Source organism: Dermacentor variabilis, chromosome 3, assembly GCF_050947875.1.
Source record: "Dermacentor variabilis isolate Ectoservices chromosome 3, ASM5094787v1, whole genome shotgun sequence".
NCBI lineage: Eukaryota > Metazoa > Arthropoda > Arachnida > Ixodida > Ixodidae > Dermacentor > Dermacentor variabilis.
In genome coordinates, this window is record NC_134570.1 from 59,586,465 (window position 1) to 59,608,896 (window position 22,432).

At 47.2% G+C, this 22,432-nt stretch overlaps 1 protein-coding gene across 2 annotated transcripts in view; it reads left to right on the top strand.

Annotated features, from left to right (window-relative positions):
* Window positions 1-22,432, top strand: part of LOC142575714 (polyamine-transporting ATPase 13A3-like) — a 138,922-nt gene that overhangs the window by 28,596 nt on the left and 87,894 nt on the right. The window lies entirely within an intron of this gene.

Below are 22,432 nucleotides of genomic sequence, written 5' to 3' on the forward strand. Positions count from 1 at the left end.
TGCCGGGCCTAGTGCTAATTTGTTATTAAGTAACCGAGAAAGAAAGTCAAGCCGTAATGTTTTTCGACGCGATTCAAGTCTAGAAATATTATTAGGCCTCATTGGTTCAGTTGGTGAGTCGGATGTCGAAAATTTGTTGTAAGCAAACCGGACAGCCTGTCTTTGGATTCGTTTAAGTTTCCTTGTGTTACATTGAGTGTAGGGATCCCAGATAATAGAGGCATACTCGATCTTCGGTCGCATTAAGTGGTAATAAGCCAGCAGTTTAACAGAGGATAGGGCGTGTTTAACCTTGTATTTGAGAAAGCACAGTATACAGAAGGCAGAGAAAGATGTATTTTGCACGTGAAGGTTCCAGGACAGGTTGCTGCAAAAGGTGACAACTAAATATTTATATTTAGTAACTTGTTTAATTGCAGAGGAGCCTAGAATATAATTGCTAATATAGCTGCGCCTTTTAATTATTATCTATGGAGAAACATCAGTAAAACAACGACATCTGATCACGTTAAAATCGAGACGTGACCTTCGCTTTTTTTTTCTTTTCTTTTTGCGCGTGTCAGTAGAAGTACTTCGTGACCGATTGGCCATTGTGAAGCGGTGGCGCGAAGCCACGTGACATTTGGTAGATTCGCCTGTGATTCCGACGGATGGCTGATTAAGCACCGAGCTTGGTTGCTTCACCCAGTGTCATGTCTTGCTTGCTTGCTTGCTAGCTTGTTCCCCCCTGCGGGGATTGGCCAAGAAACCGGCGGGTAAGGGTTAAGGGTTAAGAGAGAGAAAACCTAAACGAAAAAGTAATTCAGGGTGAGATGTGACGTTCATGATAATTCAGGAAATGGATTTTACTTGGCAGATACAGAAATAAAAAAAAAATAATTGTAATTATATATAAAGTCAATCTTTGTGTGTGTGTGTGGTATTACAATAGTTTCGAACACACAATCATCGATTTCATGAGCTTCCAAGTACCGATTTCGGGGCTTAACGTGGCAGCCTTCTTGTGTCGCACGGGTGGTCGCAAATGGCCACGCAGATGCTCCTCTTGCTGAAGCCCGATGCAGAAGCTCCGAAGGACAGGACACTTTGAGCAGTTCAAAGAAATACCCAATTTTCGGAATGAAAATTCGAATTTCTTCCTCTGATTTCTAAATCGGCGGCACGCTATTTAGAAAGTGGTCAGCGTTTTAAGGTTCCTGACAGGTACAGAGGGGACGATGCCATACCGGGCCTGTATATGCAAAAAAAAAAAAAAAGTAAAGGCTCCACATTGGCGGGGATCGAACGCGTTTCTGTTTTTTCGTTCCAGCGAACGTTTCGTGTTTCGTATTGTACTGACGCTGGTAGAGCAATGCAGCGTGCGCCGTCCTTATATCGCGCACCCGTCGGCCGCTGTCTCCTATAGTCTGTGGGCGTTTTCTGCGCGAGGACGTGGGTTCGGTTCCCGTGTCACGGCGGCCGCGTTTTGGTGGCGACGGCGGATTGCAATTTAAAAAAAAAAAACGCTCCCGCATCATACCGCGCGTTAGATGTCACTCTAAAAATGCAATACAGGTTGTCAAAAAAATAATAATAATTCGGTGTAGCGCTCCGCGTACTATATGGTGTCCCTCTGCAGGACGTGATTCGCAGTCTCTGGTGGCATTAAACCTCCCGCAATTTAATTTTCTGTTTTTTCTTTCTTTCCAGTGCTGAGCACGAGCAATTAAGTTTCTATTCCTAGATGCGGCGGCCGCATTTCGATGGGAGCGGAATGGGAAGAGTCAGAAATGGAGGGGGGGGGAGATGGAGAGACATGCTCGCGTACTAAACTTAGGTGCACGTTAAACGCACCTCAGATAGTCGAAATTATTACGAAGTCATCCCCCACGCTTTTTTTTTTTTTTTTTGCCTTCGTAGCGACCCCGTGTTCTGCGACGCGAGGTCGCAGGTTCGGTTACTATACTGCAGCCGCGGCGGTCGCATTTCGGCGGGCATGAAATCCGAAAGCGCTTGTGTGTATTTGTGTGTGTGTGTGTGTATGTGTGTATAAGAACGCCAGGTGGTGGAAATTAAACCGGAAACCCTCCCGTATATCCTGTCATGCTTTGGAACGTAAAACTCGATGAATCAACCAGCAGTCGTAGTGTGTCTATATATATATATATATATATATATATATATATATATATATATATATATATATATATATATATATATATATATATATCGCTGGTTTCCATTCCCATTTTAAGTGTTCGTTGAGGGAAGCTGCTTGTTGGCGTCGCATAGCCGTCGCCGCTGTATTGAATGAGCGCTATCGGTTAGTGCGCTGTGCGATAGCAGCTGGCTCGGGGAAACCGTGTGTGTGTGTGTGTGTGTGTGTGTGTGTGTGTGTGTGTGTGTGTGTGTGTGTGTGTGTGTGTGTGTGTGTGTGTGTGTGTGTGTGTGTGTGTGTGTGTGTGTGTGTGTGTGTGTGTGTGTGGAGGCGTCAAGAGCTTTATTGAGATAACATCGCACGTAGCCATCGCATTCTTGCGCGCTTGGGGGCGGGTGGCGAGGGGCAAGCGAAACAGGGGCAAGGTCGCGGTAATTTTGTTGTAGTTTTACCAATACCATTATTATTATTAAATGCGTGTTTAGATTTGCTTCAGAAGTGATGGCCGCTGCTCCTTCTTTCTTAGGCAAACAGAACTTACTAAGAAAATTGGTTGACTAAAACAAACAAAAGAGAAAAAAAAAAGGTCACGCCAGCTGAAACACACACACACACACACACACACACACACACACACACACACACACACACACACACACACAAAAAGAGATATATATATCAGCATAAAAGGTAGATATAATAGGTCCGAAAGCGCTAACGCAAAGCTGACGTAATATTCAAATTTGGCGCACGGCGCGTCAAAAAACTCAGAATTTGCACAGCGAGTATAATATATGGCGTTTCAGCACATAGAACATACATACTTTGTAATTCACTTGTATTTCGATCGAGGGATATATATATATATATATATATATATATATAATATGATTATCGCACACGTTACGCAACAAGTGGGGGAGGCTGTGCAGTACGTGGAAGCGTGCGCCACAGGTTGTAACGAAAGTCGAGCTAAAGGGCAGGCACTTCGCGAAAAGGAAAACAGAACAATTCCGCGCATATCTCGAGGCGGCGTTATCTCGTTCCGACTACATGCAGCGAGCGATCTCGCTTACTCCGCGGGCCCACCTGTCGATGTTTTGAATCTCAGCCGTCGCCAGGCGCGGTCGACGCTTGCGTTCCGAACGATCGAGCGATGCAAACAATTAAGACCCGCGCGCGTGCTTCGTTGCCGTCGACACTTAACCCCCCGTATTCGGAAATGCGTCATAACTTGAAGCTCACAAGCTTGTCTTGATGTAAATGACGCCCAAGGCGCTCATTGCGTTTCTTTCGGTGCGTTCACAACAGGTGTCATTTGAATGATGATGACAAGATGCATTTATTAAGGGATGGCTCGAAGTCCTATAACGTAATAAAGTCAAGCATGCATGGGCTTCAAGTTAAGACGCATTTCTTAATACGGGGGGTGGTGGTGGTGGTGGGGGGGGGGGGGGGGATATGCGTCTGTCGCCCGTCTCGACATTTGTTATTCAGATGCCTCCGACCTGGTAAACGTAAAGGGATTTAGCGGGTACTACGGTTGCGAGACAATTGCAAGATGTTTCAGAGCGAGAAAGATGCAGAAGACGGGCGGAAAGGCGGGGAGGTTAAGCGGAGGGGAAGATCCGGCTGCTCCGACGCTCGGGGCTGTGTAGGGAGGGCTTGGGTGAGGTCAAAGCGACAGTAAACGTAGAGCGAGAGAAATGAAAGCGAGCACAGATACGCAATCGCAGTGCGGTACTCGTAGTATTGTGTAAACGTCAGTTCGCGCTACAGCCACTTGTTGTCCCAAGTCGGTTGTCCTTGAAATCTGCAACAGTGCCCTCGTCGCCCTCCGCTGCGATGAGGGCCTGTGATGCCGGCATTCTAAAGTAATTTCCTCCTGCTAAAGGTAAATTTTGTCGAAGACAGTCGGAGAGAAGGCGTTGGTTTCACGCTAAAGTTGATCTGGATGTGACGAACCAGGATTCTTTAGTTACCTGTTTATTTTTCTGTACCCTAAATGCCCTGCAGTGGACGTCACGTAGGGGTCAAATGAGGAAGGCACACGTTGGAACTACATTAAAAAAGGAGAATATACAAGCGCGTAAAAACTTGTATTGCACAGTGCAGTTCACGAAACATCAAAGCAGTTGGCACTTATTTGTTCCTAAATGTTGCGCTTGGATTGAAAAAAAAAAAGCATTAAAGAGAAAGCTGTGACAATGCCGCGTTAAAAATGAAGGTGCAAAAAGAAAAAAACACACAAAACAATTATTGCGCGCGTTAGGAAACAAGTAGGTAGGCTGTACCGTCTTCTTTGTAGTTATTGAAGCGACTGAGGAGGTCGGTCATTATCGTGACGTCACGGCACGGAGCGATCTCAGTTTGCCGACGTGGCGTGGCAGTGTGCCTATCGGTATAACGATGCTCGTAAAATAAATAAGTAAATAAATAAATAATAGCGGTTCGCGCGCTTCGTCTGACTGCGATCCCGTAGCAAAAGTAGTCGTGCGGAAAGTCCGTTTCATGTCTATCGGCTTTCTCCCTTTCCCCCCCCCCCTTTTTTTTTCTTCTTGCAGCGCTCGGTATACTTTCCGTTTAAGTGCAATTGAATTTCACGTATGAATTTAGCGTCTGTGCAATCTAACGTATCACGATGTCGTACGCCACCCATGTGTGTATGGAAGGTTTGAAGGAACTGTATGGTGTTTATACTATACAGTTTGTATTTGTATTTATAGACTCGCCGCGCTTGGATCAGTGTACGTGCCACGGCGTTGCGCTGCCGACCAACGAGGTCGTGGGTACGACTCCCCGGCGCGTTCCCTTCGAAGTGCTGAATGCAAAAGGGGAAAAAAAATCGCGTCCATTGTACGGGCGTCCTCATAAACCACTGCGGTGCAGTTTTGAACCGCTAAGCGCCACGGTGTAACCTTTAGTAAATAATCTAAGGTCTTCGCACGCATGTCAGTATTTTTCTTTTTTTTTACAAGATTCAGACTTTCGTTTAACTTAAGAGAAAAATGGCAAGTCGGGAATTGCACGCCTGTGTATACTCCTAAAAAAAAAAAAAAATAGAGCCATTCTACTTGTGAACGTGGATGACCACCGGAGCTGTACATATATGGCTATAAATATGTTTATCATAAATATGTTGATTGAAAATGAGGCACATACCACGATGAATTTCGGTTTCTCACGATTTTTGTTTTGTTTTATTGAATCGCTCAATCCTTTCTTTCCATTTCTAACCTTCTTTTGTTTGCTTTTTCGCATTTATTATTTGGTCACCAATGGTGACTATCGCTTCACGATCGCTACGACATACGGCCAGTGGCTGTGTGGCGACGCTGGAAAGGTTCTCGGCCAGTGTGAGGTCTACACACGACCGACGACGCGTCGTGGGCACACCGTTGTTTGTGTAAAACAGTGAATGCCGAACCTTTCCGAGAGAAACTCCACGAACCACTTTCCGTCTGGCCGACGCGCGTCTACGTTGAAATCGCCCGCAGTTATACGATAGGAAATGGCGGAGGGGGGGATCCAACCATAGGCGCATGCGCGTGGCGTGTATCACGTGCCGTCAGCCGTCGCCGTGCAGTTCACGACGGCGTCCTTCGAGTAGGCGCGCTGTTCTTCCGCAGTCCCCAACCGCACGCGGCCTACCCGCTGCACGTGTGCGAGGGAACCGAGATAAGGTCGCGTGGTTTGCCAGAGAGCGCGCGACGTCAAACCGCGATCCGTACTGAACAGTGTCTATTCCGGTTTTACTTTTTTTCGTAATCGCAATACGTTTTTGACACTTCTCGCGGCTGCCGGGGCACACCCGGCGATACGCTTTTGCGTTTTATGCTTTAGCTTTTCTATGTCCGGGATGGCCGCCATCTTTTTTTGCCTACGCACACAAACCGCCAGAACGTAGCCTGTAACAGCTCCGCTGTAGAAAAGCGCGTCCGTGGCTCTCAAGGTGTGTGTGTGTGTGTGTGTGTGTGTGTGTGTGTGTGTGTGTGTGTGTGTGTGTGTGTGTGTGTGTGTGTGTGTGTGTGTGTGTCCTGCGCGCGCTGAGAAACGCAGCCCGGCCGACCTTTGGTCCCAGGCGGCGGGCGCACAGCAGCAGCATTCCTCGGCGAGGCGTCATTCTCTTATTTTTTCTATGCGACCCCCTGGACATCGTATAAGACGCTTTATCTCGCCGCGTCGCTCTGTGGCTTCTTTCGCAAAGGTCTGCTTTGTTATACGGCAGACAATGGAGGCGCTTCGCGCCGCGAGGTGGGACCACGTGCGCGCACGAGGACGGGGCCCGAAATGCGCAGGCGCGCCCCCATGGTGCCCGCGAGCCAGCTCCCGTGGGAAATGCGGAAAAAAAAAAAAAAGAACGACGCTCGTGCACTTTGATTTAGAGGTGTGCGCTTTATGAACCCCGGCTGGTCTAAATTATCCCGGTCGCACCTCCACTGTATATATAGAGCGTCCCTTTTAACTCGCCGTGCGATTTCGAAACGTTGAACGCCGTAATGTGAAACTTTACGCTTTGTTCCGGTATTCGAAGACCCCTGGTCCGGGCTTCCCATTGTAATCCACAAGGTAAAGGCCACGAGATCAGAAGACGAGCGCCGAATAACGTGCGTGTTAGGGAAAAAAAAAAAATTCCACTGTGCAAGATATACGTGTCTCCATTTACCCGTGTCCTGCGTCAGACGAAACCATTCTTTTATGTATTCGCACGCAGATTTCCCGATTTCGCCACTGCACTTAGCTCTTTGCCGATGTCGATCGGTCTCCCTCGACACCCGCTCCGTGGCTCTGCAGTAGACCACGTGTTACCCGTTTCCGCATCTCACTTGTCTCTGCTCGACTCCACTTCTTGCTCGCAATATCGATTAGAATATCGTCCGCCGGTTCCAGGCATTTAGCTTATTCGGTGTTCGCTTGGCTGCACGTGATCCTCCTGTACTGCGATCGCCGTGTCTGTGCTCTAGCTCTCTGTATTTTGTCTTTCTGCCTCCCCCGTCGCCCATTGCAGGATAGAAATGAACGGCGTCTTCGAAGACGTTCTGGTTTGCCTCCATGCCTTTCTTCTTTTTTTTTATCTTTCGTCTTTTTCAACGAGCTCGTTAGAGAACATCTTGGGGCCGTTGTTTTCGCATACCGCAGTTGCAAAAAGGCCACAGAAGCGCTTGCTGCGATATCCGAAGGCTGCCGGTCTAAGCGACCGCCTGTGACACTGAGATGACTCTGAACTCTTTCACTACGTCTGCGACACCAACACTTGGCTTTCTCTCTCCTCCTCTTTATCTCACCTTCCCCGCAGTGCAGGGTTGCCAACCGGGCCCAGTCAGGACCCGTGCACCCTAATTTATGGCGTCGCGCTTCTAGGCGCGAAATTTCGAATTGTAGGGCCCAGAATGGCAAAAGCGGTGACCTCGAAATTACTTCGGCTTACTCGGACTCAATAAACAATGTCAGTCGGACCATGTAATGTGACGTCACGGGTCCCAGTGCATGTGCCTTGTTCTATCCACGTGCCTTGGTCCCAGTGCACGTGCGTTGACTCTGTCCTGGTTATACCTCACTGCAAGCCTTTCATTTATATGTCCCTCTCCATCTCTCCCTCACTCTTGTCCAAGGCCTTTGACACGTGACTCGCACTGTAGTTTTTATCTCTCTCTCTATTGTTATTCTTATCGCTCATTCCGATCGCTGTGCAGTTATTAGCTTCCTTTCGGATATCATTATCGCCCAACTATCACCCATTCTGTATATACATATAGGTCATTACTGATAGAATACATATATGCGGTTTTTATTTATTTGGTTCTCGTTTTCTTTGTCATTATTATTTCGTGGCTGGATATTGGTAAGCTGACGTTTAAGTGCAGGTAATAACTACATGAACCAAAAATGTGACCGAGCGAAAATTTAACCGCGGCAGGTTATATACGCACTCAAAAACACACACACAAAAAAAAAGCGCGAACAGCGCTTCTTTTTTCTCTTTTTTTTTATACATTCACCAGTGCGCGTGTATGTATGTCGTGGTCAATTTCTGTTCAGTATTGGCGCGCGCGCAATCCTCCTATACCGACTCACTTTCGAAATACGTCTCTCTCGTACAACGTAATGTCAGGGTCGAGCGAACGCCTATAGTCGAGACGCTGTGTAGTCGTCATCTGTGGCGCGCGCTTTATGTACCAATACGTTAATCCGAGCCGACTCGCCCCAGTTGTGTCTCGTCTTGGCTGCTATATATACCCGATGGTTGTGCAAACGCCTCCTGTGTACTCGTCTAGGAGGCGTTGGGTGTGCTCGGTTTGCGTGATGCGTTGCGACATCGCGTCGCTATCAGATCCGCTCTTGTAGCGCGTAACGTCGATTGCGGCGCGTATGCCTATCGCCTCACCCACGAGACGCGTACGGTATGCCACAACCTGGCGGCTTCCTCCAAGCGTGCGTGACTTGATTGGAATTGCGCGCTGCTCGAGACTCTTAACAAGCCGTTCGTGAGTACCCCCCTCCCCTTCACACGATTTCTTTTTTTTTCTTTTTTTCCCATCCGTTGGATTCAGTTTTACCGTCTCTGTTTCCTTCACTTTCTTCTGTTTATTCCGAATCCAGTTTGTCTGTGTGCAACTTGTATACCCTGTACTTGGTCGCCAACTTTCTCGACCTCTTATGTGTGCGCGTACTTATATCGCCACGATGGACCGCAGATTAGGACAATGAATATGTTCGTACCTTCGTTCACTACTCTGGGTCACCTCTGTGTCGTGTGCTAAACGTCTTCGCTGGCCATCCCCCTGCACAGAGTAGGATGTCCTGTGAATTTTTTAAGCACTTCTTTTTTCCGATGTCTCTCGTCGGAAAAAATTCACTGTTCTTCTTCTCGGCCAACCACAGTCGTCGAACCGTTCGCAAAATCTCTCTCTCCCCTCCTCCTCCATGACGTCCCACCGTTTTGCCGGACTCCGCCTCAAAAATAGCAGCTTGGGCTCGTTGGTTTTCCATCCTGGTGTTAACAGCGCGAAACGTAGACGGGACACCAGACGAGACGACGACACCACACGCGCTGTTGCCGTCAACGTTTCGCGCTGTTAACACCAGGTCCGCCTCTAATGTTGCGAGTTCGCCCCCCGAATTCGAGGCAACGACGTGGCAAACTGGGATCATGATGTCGACGTCGTTCCTACGGAAGTCCTCGACGTTGGCCCCTTTTTATCAACCAGTGGGCCATTCGTGATAGCCCGCTTGTCAGGTTCAGGTAGAGCGGTCTTCACGGTGGTTATTGCTTCCACTAAGGGCGGCGGCTGTTGTCTCCTCGAAGCGAGCTCCTTTGTTTGCGTGTCACACTCTATGCCACACTCTCTCCCTTTCTCCCTCTTTATTATTCCCCTTTCTCCCACCCCCAGTGTAGGGTAGCAAACCGGATGCTGTTCTGGTTGGCCTCCCTGCATTTCCTACCCTTATTATCTATCTATCTATCTATCTATCTATCTATCTATCTATCTATCTATCTATCTATCTATCTATCTATCTATCTATCTATCTATCTATCTATCTAATCTAATCTAATCTCGGGTCCAGTCTAGTATACAGGCGGGCGCCCGTCCCGCCCGTCGGCTCTGGTGACGCTGATTTGGTCGCCAGCTCCCTGGTCCTGAGAAAATGGATGCAGCGTGAAGGGCCTTTCGTAGCTGCACGCTCGCCGGTGAAGCATTAATCGCCTAGGCGGGGGATGCCGGGTATAACAGCCATCATCATCATCATCATCATCATCAGCCTGGTTACGCCCACTGCAGGGCAAAGGCCTCTTCCATACTTCTCCAACAACCCCGGTCATGTACTAATTGTGGCCATGCCGTCCCTGCAAACTTCTTAATCTCATCCGCCCACCTAATTTTCTGCCGCCCGCTGCTACGCTTCCCTTCCCTTGGGATCCAGTCCGTAACCCTTAATGACCATCGGTTATCTTCCCTCCTCATTACATGTCCTGCCCATGCCCATTTCTTTTTCTTGATTTCAACTAAGATGTCATTAACTCGCGTTTGTTCCCTCACCCAATCTGCTCTTTTCTTATCCCTTAACGTTACACCTATCATTCTTCTTTCCATAGCTCGTTGTGTCGTCCTCAATTTGAGTAGAACCCTTTTCGTAAGCCTCCAGGTTTCTGCCCCGTAGGTGAGTACTGGTAAGACACAGCTATTATATACTTTTCTCTTCAGCGATAACGGCAACCTGCTGTTCATGATTTGGGAATGCCTGCCAAACGCACTCCAGCCCATTCTTATTCTTCTGATTATTTCCGTCTCATGATCCGGATCCGCCGTCACTACCTGCCCTAAGTAGATGTATTCCCTTACGACTTCCAGTGCCTCGCTGCCTATTGTAAATTGCTGTTCTCTCCCGAGACTGTTAAGCATTACTTTAGTTTTCTGCATATTAATTTTTAGACCCACTCTTCTGCTTTGCCTCTCCAGGTCAGTGATCATGCATTGCAATTGGTCCCCTGAGTTACTAAGCAAGGCAATATCATCAGCGAATCGCAAGTTACTAAGGTATTCTCCATTAACTTTTATCCCCAATTCTTCCCAATCCAGGTCTCTGAATACCTCCTGTAAACACGCTGTGAATAGCATTGGAGATATCGTATCTCCCTGCCTGACGCCTTTCTTTATTGGGATTTTGTTGCTTGCTTTATGGAGGACTACGGTGGCTGTGGAGCCGCTATAGATATCTTCCAGTATTTTTACATATGGCTCATCTACACCCTGATTCCGTAATGCCTCCATGACTGCTGAGGTTTCGACTGAATCAAACGCTTTCTCGTAATCAATGAAAGCTATATACAACGGTTGCTTATATTCTGCACATTTCTCTATCACTTGATTGATAGTGTGAATATGGTCTATTGTTGAGTAGCCTTTACGGAATCCTGCCTGGTCCTTTGGTTGACAGAAGTCTAAGGTGTTCCTGATTCTATTTGCAATTACCTTAGTAAATACTTTGTAGGCAACGGACAGTAAGCTGATCGGTCTATAATTTTTCAAGTCTTTGGCGTCCCCTTTCTTATGGATTAGGATTATGTTAGCGTTCTTCCAAGATTCCGGTACGCTCGAGGTCATGAGGCATTGCGTATACAGGGTGGCCAGTTTCTCTAGAACAATCTGTCCACCATCCTTCAACAAATCTGCGGTTACCTGATCCTCCACAGCTGCCTTCCTCCTTTGCATATCTCCTAAGGCTTTCTTTACTTCTTCCGGCGTTACCTTCGCGATTTCGAATTCCTCTAGACTATTTTCTCTTCCGTTATCGTCGTGGGTGCCACTGGTACTGTATAAATCTCTATAGAACTCCTCAGCCACTTGAACTATCTCATCCATATTAGTAATGATATTGCCGGCTTTGTCTCTTAATGCATACATCTGATTCTTGCCAATTCCTAGTTTCTTCTTCACTGTTTTTAGACTTCCTCCGCTCCTGAGAGCATGTTCAATTCTATCCATATTATACTTCCTTATGTCAGCTGTCTTACGCTTGTTGATTAACTTCGAAAGTTCTGCCAGTTCTATTCTAGCTGTAGGGTTAGATGCTTTCATACATTGGCGTTTCTTGATCAGATCTTTCGTCTCCTGCGATAGTTTGCTGGTATCCTGCCTAACGGAGTTACCACCGACTTCCATTGCACACTCCTTAATGAGGAGTGTGCAATGGGTATAACAGTGCTACACGCCAATTGTAACGCTATATAGTGGGTCAGAGAAAGAAATAATGAAGATGCTATTTTCTGGTATACCCACAAGACCGCTGACGGCTTAATACGCTTCTTTCGTACCACACGGCCAGTCACCCTCATTCGTTCGCCATCTCACACAAACTCACGCGCCCGCTCACTCTTGACTTCCCTCGCCCACTCTTACTCTCTCTCTCTCTGCTGTTCGCCCTCGCTTTCTTTCTCACGCCCTCGACACGCACGCGTCGTTTCGCAGAGGAAGTGATCAGCAAGCTGCACAATCACATTTTTTTCTCTCGTCGCTTTCTTCATACCTCTTGTCTTCTCCGAGACTTAAAAACGCTGGCAGAAAAGAGGGGGCGGAGCGCTGCTGAGTTTGCTGCGGTTTGCTCGATGTTGCTGACATCTTGCAACAACTGCGGACAGACGCAGGGCCCCGCCCTTCTGTCCCGCTCCGATGAAGTACGGGGGCGCGCGCGCGCCGTGCTCAAAGGAACAAGGAAACCCAGGTTTCGTAGGGGGTGGGGCGTAAAAAAAAAACGAAAACAAGCGTATACCCTGGTCGTTGTTGCATGCCGCCGCGTCAGTGGCCCCAGACGAGGAAGCGTTCTGGTCTTGCGGCTCCTGCGTGTTCTCCCTGTATGCCGGCTTTCGAGTGGCACCGTGTGAGGCAACTTTAACATATTCGGGTGCACGAACAAGCTAAAGCTGCCGCAGGGTCCGAGACTGTTGCGTTAATCTGGTTTCGCACTGTGTAACGAGAAAGGCTACCGCGCCACGCGTTCTCCCGACCGGCAGCGATACTGGAAACCGGTGACGTAGACGTCAACATCGGCGCCGGTGGCGCCATCCTGGGACGTTAGGTTGAATCGGAGAGGATAAGAATATTGTTTCAGTGGTTGGACAGTGTGCTTATATTCTGTAAACTACCTACGTACACGGACAGGCTAAGCGCTCTATTAGAGAGCGTGTCCAATTACGTATTATCATTCACAAATTGCCGAGCTGTACACCGTAGAAGCGGGCAGCAGTTACTGTAGACAATGCTGGTAGACATCTCTTGATAAGGCTCTTCAACCACAACACGTTAGGAAGGTTATTGTATTAGGTGGGCGTTTTCGTCGAATAAAAAAAAATTATAGGGTCTCTTAAGAGGAAGCTTTAGCTCGGGCCCAACTCCGACGCGGCCTATTCAAATACATGTAAAACGCAAAAACGTTTTTCTGAGATAACCCCGGCACCGATTTTGATGAAATTTGTTGCATTTGAAAGAGAAAGTTAAATTCTAGTGACTGTTGGAAGCGGAATTTCGATTTAGGGCTTAAATTTTCTTAACACGATTTTCAAATATTTGACCGTTTGAAAAAAATAGAAGCACGAAGTTTACAAATTCATAGCTCTGCATCAAGAACTGATATCGCGGTTCTGTAAACGGCATCCATTAGATCATTGAAAGCGGACAAATTCAGTATGTCATTTTACATCTTACGTGAATTCGTTACGTTGGTTACAACGGTTTTGCAAACGTTGTATGTCCCTATGATTAAATTTTTTTATATTCATGTGTAACATACCAATTTTGTCCGCTTTAGATGTACTATTAGATGCAATTAACAGAATTGTGATATCATGTTTCATTGCTGAGTTACAGAGTTGTAAACTTGATAGTTTCGTTTTTTGAAAATTTTCGATTTTTGCCAATTTTTAATAAAAAATTCACAATCTAACTCAAAAATTCGAAACCAACAGTCACTAGATTTTGAGTTTTTCTTGTAAATGCAACAAACCTCGTCAAATTTGGTGCGGTGGTTACTGAGAAAAACGAATTCTCCTTTTACATGTATTTAGATAGGAGCCCCCGAGCTAAAGCTTCCTCTTAAGACCTCCCTTAAAAGGTGAACGGCGAAAGCCTACTCTTCCTTCTCTTATCATTCGCCTATTTTTCATTGCCTCTTCTCTTTCTCTTCTTCCTTTTAGTCATTACTGCTCACAACTAAGCATTTTAGTCATTTGTAATCAATTGTGGTCATTACAAGTCGTCGTTAGACATATTGGTCATATCATAGTCATTAGTAGTCATTACAAGTCATTTCAGTCATTGCTGGTTGTTACTAAGCATTTTAGTCATTTCTAAACAATTGTAGTGGTTACAATTCGTCGTTAGACATATTGGTCATTTCGTAGTGTCATTAAATTTATTTGAGTCATTATCGGTCATTACTGCTCACAAGTAAGCATTTTAGTCATTTGTAATCAATTGTGGCCATTACAAGCCATCGTTAGGCATATTGGTAATTTCGTAGCCATTACTAGACATTACAAGTCATTAGTAGTCATTTTAGTCGTTACTACTCATTACCAGACATTTCTAGTTATTTCTAATCAATTGTGGTCATTACAAGCCGTCGTTAGACATTGGTTATTTCGGAGTCATTCGCAGTCATTCGCAGTCATTACAAGTCATTAGTAATCATTATTAGTTATTACTAGTCATTATTAACCTCTATCAATCTCTATTATAATGTTATAACTCACTAACTGTCACTATCAATCATTTTTCATTATTTAATCTGTCTTCATATGGCGTGATGACGCTTCGGCAGACACTCTGGCGGTCAGGTCTGCTGACACTAACCCCACCATGAGCCTAGAAAGACTTTCGCCCTAATAAGAAAAGAGAAAAAAAAATTACTGCACGTTAGCGGTCGCGTTCTGGCTGACACGCATTGCATTGCAATAATGCTACTGCAATAATACCTCCCTCTGATCTCTGGTGAAGCTCTGCACCTCGAGATGGCGTCACCATCGCGGCTGCTCACGTCTGCGTCACCGGTCACCCGGTATTTCGTAAGCTCACTGATACGTTTATGGACAGATACGATTGTTAAGCGTCTAATCTTACGACTATTCGTACGAAAAGCGCCGCATCCAACGAGCGTAATAGTGGGTTGTCCACCACGTCGCAGGGTTCCCGTGAGACAAGGACAAGTATAACTTAGTGCTAACCTCGCTTTTAACGCACCACAAACACACACATGTTGGCAGCGGTCGTTCATAACGCTTGGCTGTAGAAATGTATCCAGTACCTTCGAGGTCCTACGTATTTCCAAATGCACAAAAATCCGTGAATTTCGTTTTCGTCTAAACCGAGTGGGTGCAATGAAAATTAAAATGAAAGAAAAAGAGCGGAACTTGCAATCACAGCCTTAATAATTACGATCCTGGTGTTGTGTACTGGTCGCTGTTCAATAACTCCGGTGGAATGGAAAGCTGAGCTGCAAGAGATCCTGCTGATCACACTCGCATGTAAGCAGAAAGCTCAAAACAAGATGAAATGTAGAAGGAAATTACAAGGCCCTTTTATAGTGAAAGAAAGCAAACTTCTTAGTAGACTCCACTAAATCAGGACTGTGGGAACACAAACTGCTACAAGTAGCATTCCCGTCGGCGATTTATACTTCCCAGCTACAATAATTTTGCGGGGAAAGGGAAGAATGTGTTCTTTCATTCTCGGTGACAGGACTACATACCACACGAGAACAAAACTCAAGAACTGCAAGTATATACACATTAAAAGCGCGCGGTAATTACGTACAGTAGAAAAAAAAAGCATGATTGAAATATTAAACGTGGCAACAGACCCAATTTTTGCAAGAAATCATCATCATATCATCGTCATCATCCCAGTGGCTGTTCTGTGGCATCGGTTCGCACGTTAGACCTTCTGTCATATTAACACACTTCTCATCCGTAGCATTATCGTCCGCAATAACTCGTCGTATGCACGGCCTTATCTTCAAACTCGATGGTTTTCTTTTATATACAAGGTGTCCCACATAGCTTTAGCCAAGAATTTAAAAATGAAGGGCGTGTCGGAAGCGAATTGAAGCGAACGCGTGCTATTCGCAATAGCCTGTAGTCACTCACACAATTTTTTGCTTTCCCCGTAACTCACTAATTAAGTTTAATTGCCCAGTTTTTTAAATTATTGGCTTAGGACCCGAAGTATGATGCGCAGATTTGTAGAGCACCTTCAGAAACCACCGATCGAGTTGTTTACGATACGTATCACGTAGTAGTTTTTTTTTTTTTCCGGGTTTCAAAGAAGGCCCGCGAAATATAAAAAAAAGCCACGTGACGGAGCGTTTGCGTAGTGGCATTGCGCTGCTCTCAAGCGTGCCTTCAACAAGGTCGGCTGCATCGTGACCGGCGACGAAGAAGCGGCGGGGCGTTCTTTATCTCATCTGCAGCGCTCGGCCAGCAGCATGCATCTTCGCCGTCATCCGACGGGAGCCGACCTTGTTCACCGAACGTACGCTTGAGAGCAGCACGATCCCACTGCGCCAGCGGTCCGTCACGTGGTTCTTCTTCTTTTTTTCATATTTCGCGGGCTTTCTTTGCAACCCGGAAAAAATAAAGTACTACGTGAGACGTATCGTAAAGGAAACAACTCGATCGGTGGTTTCTGAAGGTGCTCTACGAATTTGCGCATCATACTTGGGGTCCTCAGCGAATGATTAGAAAGTTGGGTAATTAAACTTAACTAATTAGTGAGTTATGGGGAAAACAAGGAATTGTCCGAGTTATTACAGGCTATTGCGAATAGTATGCGTTCGGTTCAATTCGCTTCCGACGCGCCTTTGATTTCTAAATTATTGGCTGAAAGTTAAGTGGGACACCCTGTGTGTGTGTGTGTGTGTGTGTGTGTGTGTGTGTGTGTGTGTGTGTGTGTGTGTGTGTGTGTGTGTGTGTGTGTGTGTGTGTGTGTGTGTGTGTCTGTGTGTGTGTGTGTGTGTGTCTGCGACACGCCTTTCTGTAAATCCTGCGGTCGTATATTGTTGGCATCGCGGCAGCGCAGTTTGACACCACACCTGCTAGTCACTGGGGGCCGCAGCAGGTCAGTGACCCCTGTGCCTCGTCGCGCTGATGTCACGCAAGACGGTCGACGCTGCCTATGATCCGCAGGCCCGCATTCATGAATTCGGCTGCGCAATTGGCGTGCCCGTGTGTGCGTGTGACACCCCCCCCCCCTCCCCCCCCCCCCTGTGAGCTCGTTTGGAACGTCGCAGGCACATGCACCGTTTCGTATAAGTCCAGTGCATGCGTCGCCATATTGCGTGCGCAACGCCGTCTACATGTGGTCTCGCTGATTTCTCCGCCGCGCATGCTGGCTTGGGCGAACGCCTGGGTTGCGTATTACACGACGGAAGGTATTTGTTTCCTTCCACCGTGCATGCAACACGGCGCATATTCGCCCAATCTAGCACGACGTGTACGTTACGCATTCAATCTTCGCAAGCAAAATCTGCGTGAGGTTGGTCCCCTTCTCTTTTAATGCGAAGCATGTTTTTTTTTCCGAGTCTCCCCATTCTTTTGACGTGTGTCTGGCCGTTTTCGTGGACCGATTTCAAAGATCGTGCAATAAAAAAAAAAGAAAAAAAAGAAAGAAAGCCATCGTGTACATGATTTCTGCCAGATTTGAAAGCTTTGTGCCCCGTAAGAAAGTGCAGAGAACTGCATAATTAACCGTGGCATCGTTGCGGCTCTTCAGTAGCTGCTTTGCATCAAAGGCCGGGCATGCACCACTTGCCGTAGAGTTTAGGTCGCACCAATTGTTGCCAAGGTTCGCTCGAGTGCGGTCCCGCTTTGCTCGGGTTTCTCCTCAAAACGCTCAAGGCATGCACACCGGTATCGTGTTGAATCTTTTGACAACGCTCTATCCTGAGAATATGTTTGTGGCTGGTATGAATAAGACTTTATAAAGGGACGTACTGGCTTTATATATATATATATATATATATATATATATATATATATATATATATATATATATATATATATATATATATATATGTATATAGCACCGATCCATAAAGTCCAGTTTCTGCCAAACCAAGAATATTTCGCATTACGTTGTCAACCGGAGTTGATTCTGCTTAATTTTACTCCAACAGTAGTCAAGTGCTTTCGAGGACTTTCTTCGGCAGGCCACCTCGTCATCTCCTGCTTCGCCATTGGCACAGCGTGAAGAAAAATAACACGTCTCCGCAACCGGTCTCCACCGGGATTCGAAGCCATGTGAATAAACCCCCTGTTCCGTTTCTCCGTCCACTCGACCTCGTGCTCATCACGAAAGAGGCAACCCTCGTCGAGAAGGCTCGGACGGCGGGCGTGGGCCCGCTTGGCTTCGGCTTAGGCCAGCTGTACCCGTTACGAGATGCACCGGCGGCGTATACGCTAGAGAGCGACCCCCCGTTGGACGCCAGACTCCGAGGCCACGACTCCCGAATCCTACAATGTATAGTCGCCAGTGTACAGTCACCGTGTTGCCAAGCAGAAATTGCCGGAAAACATGCCATTCGGCCCCACCGAAAATTCGATCCCACGTGTGCGCGAATGCTGCTATCGTCGTATTCATCGTGTTCGCCCGTGCGTCTAAACGTTTGTGAACAAACTAATGGCCGTTGATTCGTTAATTCGCGAAACTCGCCAACGCGATGCATAGAACGTGCCCGTGATTGGCACGCGAAGCAACCTTCTGCGCGGTTGGGTGCACCTAATGAAAGGCTCCCCCTGTGGACGCTTGAAGGTCAACTGGGAGGTGCAAGCGGGACCCCTAATTACCGCCTCTAACGAAATGTGCGCGAAGTCAGCGAGGCGTTCTCTCGCGATGCCAAATTATTTCCGCTGCAGACATCTGCGGGAAAGGTGGGGCTGCGAAGCCCCTCCGACACTGGGCCCTTGCGGTGAAGACCGCTGTCCGTGATCCAGTGCTCGGTGAAATGAGGCACTGTGTGTAAGATGTTGGACCAGAGTCCCAGCGGTTACCGAAGCTTAAGAAATCGCGAACGTTTTATTGCGCCGTGAGAAGCCGAGGCTTCGAATGAGGCGCTCTGAGGGAAAAGTGGACGAGGAGACAGCGCGTGCTAGTTGCAGTTATCGTATACCCCGAAGCTCTGCGTGACCGTTGATTGCCGCGTTAACGCGAAAGCGTTAAGGGCCCCCCGTGTCGCAGTAGTTACGGCGTCGGCGTTCAGCGTCGGATGACGTCAGGGCGAAAATAAGTTCGAACCACGCATATCCAGGCCATCCATCTGGCACAAAGAAGTTACTGAAGTAATTGACTTTCTTAATTTAATATACGTAGAAAAATCGTAAAGTACGACTTACACACAACCTATACAGACATCATAGTGTCGGATTGTGATTTGAATTTACGAGAAAGCATAATTCTGTTACGCGAAAACTCATGCAAACTCCTTTTCCAGCGTTTCTACCATTCATAGAACGGCCACGGCGTCCGCCATTTGCGCGCGCCGGTGCACGAAAATCTTGGCGGCCACGGAGCGGCGCGCCCGGTTCCTTGCAACAGCTCCAGATGGCGCTCGCCTCCTCCGCATCGCGGCCCACGCAAGAGGCCGCGTTTCTACCAGAAAGCCCGCCTTCGCGCATGACATTCGCCGCCAGCGTTTCCCGGTAAACGTTACGGTTACATGCGCTGCAGTTGCCGGGAAGCGTAAGAAGCAGTCGGGGATCTTTGAATGCTACGGCGTTCAAGCATAAGTGTCCTCTAAATTTTTGTGATCGTTTGGTAGGAACGAAATAAGGTGGTAGGGATCGCGAAAGCAAGCAAGCAGTGAAGCAAGTCAGGAAGGAAGTGAGCAACTAAGAATGTAGGAGGCAAGGAGTGAATGGGGTGGGTGGGGGGGGGGAGCAAGGATGATTGAAGCAAGCATGCAAATAAGGAATCAAACAAGGAACGAAGGAATCAACCAAACAGAGAAGTAGTGAGAGTAGCGCAAAGAGGGATGAATTGAGGAAGCAAGAAATCGATGACAGAATCAAGGAACGATTAAACGAATCAAGGTAGGCATTAAGTAAGCAGGAAAGGAAGGAAGCGAGGTAGGGAGGGAAGTATATATAAGGCAGGCATGCGTAATGTTGCGAAACGTAGCTCACCATGGGCTCCGATTTTGTGACGATTCTTTCCTTTGTCCATTCTTTTGCCACTTCCTCACTTGGCTCTGGCACCGCTTCGCCGTGTGTAGTTATCGTCGCGATAGGCCACTCGGCGGGACGGGCAATAAAGAAAGAATTGGTATCGACGCAAAATTATTTTTGCAGCATACGATCCCCTCGCTTACAGCAATCTATATTTCCAACGCGCATCATACCACTACGCGGGAGACCGCGCTATAAACAAGACCATGACTGTTTATGAAAGTTTTAACATTCAGAGAGAGTTTCCTCTTACATTAAAATGCACACGTGTGCTACGTAGACCGGAATCGCAGATCTGGCACCGGCTGCTTCTAGGCGAACGCCCAACTAACTATGGAGTGTGTCCTAGTTAAGCTTAGCCAGAGTTTAAATAAAAATATGCCAATGTCACGTAGCTGGACAGAACCAAGGTAATATAGAGTTTTAGTTTACGCAAGCCGCTTGCGTCCCCTACGCAAGAACTATAGGGGCGACGGTACTGCGCATGTGCAGACCGCTACGTCTACTTGCGTCCTTGGGCTGTTGGGGCGGCCGAAAACATCGCTGCCCCAAAGAGGTCACGTTACCCACGTGACTGGCGCGGTGTACGAGAACTTACGAGGAGGGAGACCAGCCGCCCATCCCGCCACACAGACGGAGAACATCGCTGCGCCGGCGAGGACGTTTTCATGTCACGGCCGACGTGGTAAAGAAGCTGGTCGCAGAGCACACAGGCACGCTGTCGCCGCAGCGGTGACGTGTGAAAATTTTCAGGAGGCTCTAAATAAAGAAAACACAGACCGCAACGGATTATGCTGCACGAGACGCCTAACTAGGCACCCTAGCCCAACTATAGTTTACCAAACGTATGTTCGGATTGCTTCGGCTCGGCCTCAGTCGTAACGTAGGCGCGTAGGTAATCTTATAAATATTTTGCCTAGTGTCGATAGACATCGTTCTTATATATATATAAACTCCTTTTAATAAACATAGTTTAATGTACTTTACTTCATGTGCTTGATTTCATATTTTAAAGAAATATGATAACGCAGCAACGATCAGACGCTGATGGCGCTGTGAGCGCATGCGACCTCAGTGCGCGTTGCGTTTGGGCCCGCTAACGTATAACGTGTTTCTGCTTGCGTACGCAAGCGCACCCAAGCGCTAGGGGCCCCAACGCCTTGCGTCCCCTAAACTAAAATCTCTCTAATGTTGTTTGCCGTCGCTTGGAGATACTCAAGCTATCGGTTTTGTTCCGCCTAATGAGATAATTAGTCGTAATTAACTTATCGAATATTAGAGAGCTTTATAATAGGGGCCCCAAACGTTTTGGGGGGGGGGGGGGTGCCCAAACGTGCTGGGGCCCCAAACGTCTTGGGGCCCCAAAGAAATAGCGTCGAAGCCATTGCGCATGCCGGAGACGCAAACTGCGTTTGGGTTTTGCGTTGGGTACGCTATTTCACCGGTTTAGCGATTTATAGCGGTAGCCCAAATAGCGGCCCCAAAAGTTTTGCATCAGCAAACATGGCGGCTCCCATCGAAGCGACGGCTCTAACCTAGCACCAAACTGGGTTGGATTCGTGGTAACGCGTGAAGTTCGCAAGCTAGGAGAAGTGACTGCGGTAATCGCTTTCTCCCAACTATAGCGTGTGCTATGAAGATTGATTCATTAGACGCCGGTGCATGTTTACGAATTCGATTGTGGATTTTATGGCTCGTAGGCCTAACACGGCTAAGCTTGGCTGGTGAAGGCACGTAAAGTTGCTTGCTCAAAACTAAGCGCAACGAATTGTTCGCTGCTCACAGAATAATCTCTACATTGTAATTAAACGCGAATACACGCAAGTCAATATTACTATTCCTATCATAAAATAGTCTGTTTTTTTAATTATTTCTAATAGCTTTTCTTTGACGCCGTAGTGGCGCTGTCAGCGCAAGACGCTATCCGCAAACGCAAAGCCCTATTCCAAAACTCTTCACTCCTGCGGGCCCCAACGCTAACACCCGCAGAGCTCTTTGGAGCCCCTATTCAAAAACTCTCTATTATGAATAGACGAAAAGTGTCAATGAGAAAATGGCGGAGTGACATGAAAAACTCCCGATACAGCTTTCTCTTTTGCTCAATGCGTTCTACGTAAAAGTGTTTTCCCGAGCGTGAAAGAAGCCCGCAAATGCACGCAAAATTGCCGCGCGAGTGGCCGCTCGAGGCCCTTTTTCGTGCATTTGCGGGCTTCTTTCACGCTCGGGAAAACACCTTTATGTAGCACGCATTGAGCAAAACAGAAAGCTGTATCGGGGGTTTTTCATGTCGCTTTACGATTCTCTCATTCACACTTTTCATCCAATTAGAATATCTGAGAAGTTGATTAATTAATTAAGACTTATCACCTAATTAGCGAAATAAAAGAACAGTTTGAGTATCTGCAAGCTACGGCAAGCAACATTACCTTGGTTTTGTCCAGGTGCGTGACATTCGCATATTTGTAATGTTTGGCTAAATTTAGCTGGGGCTTGAACCAAGGATTTAGAAAAAGAGGTATAGCCGGAGCTGAAGGAAACCAATGGTTTGCCGTCACGTGGCGCACCTTAGAATATTTTTTTAT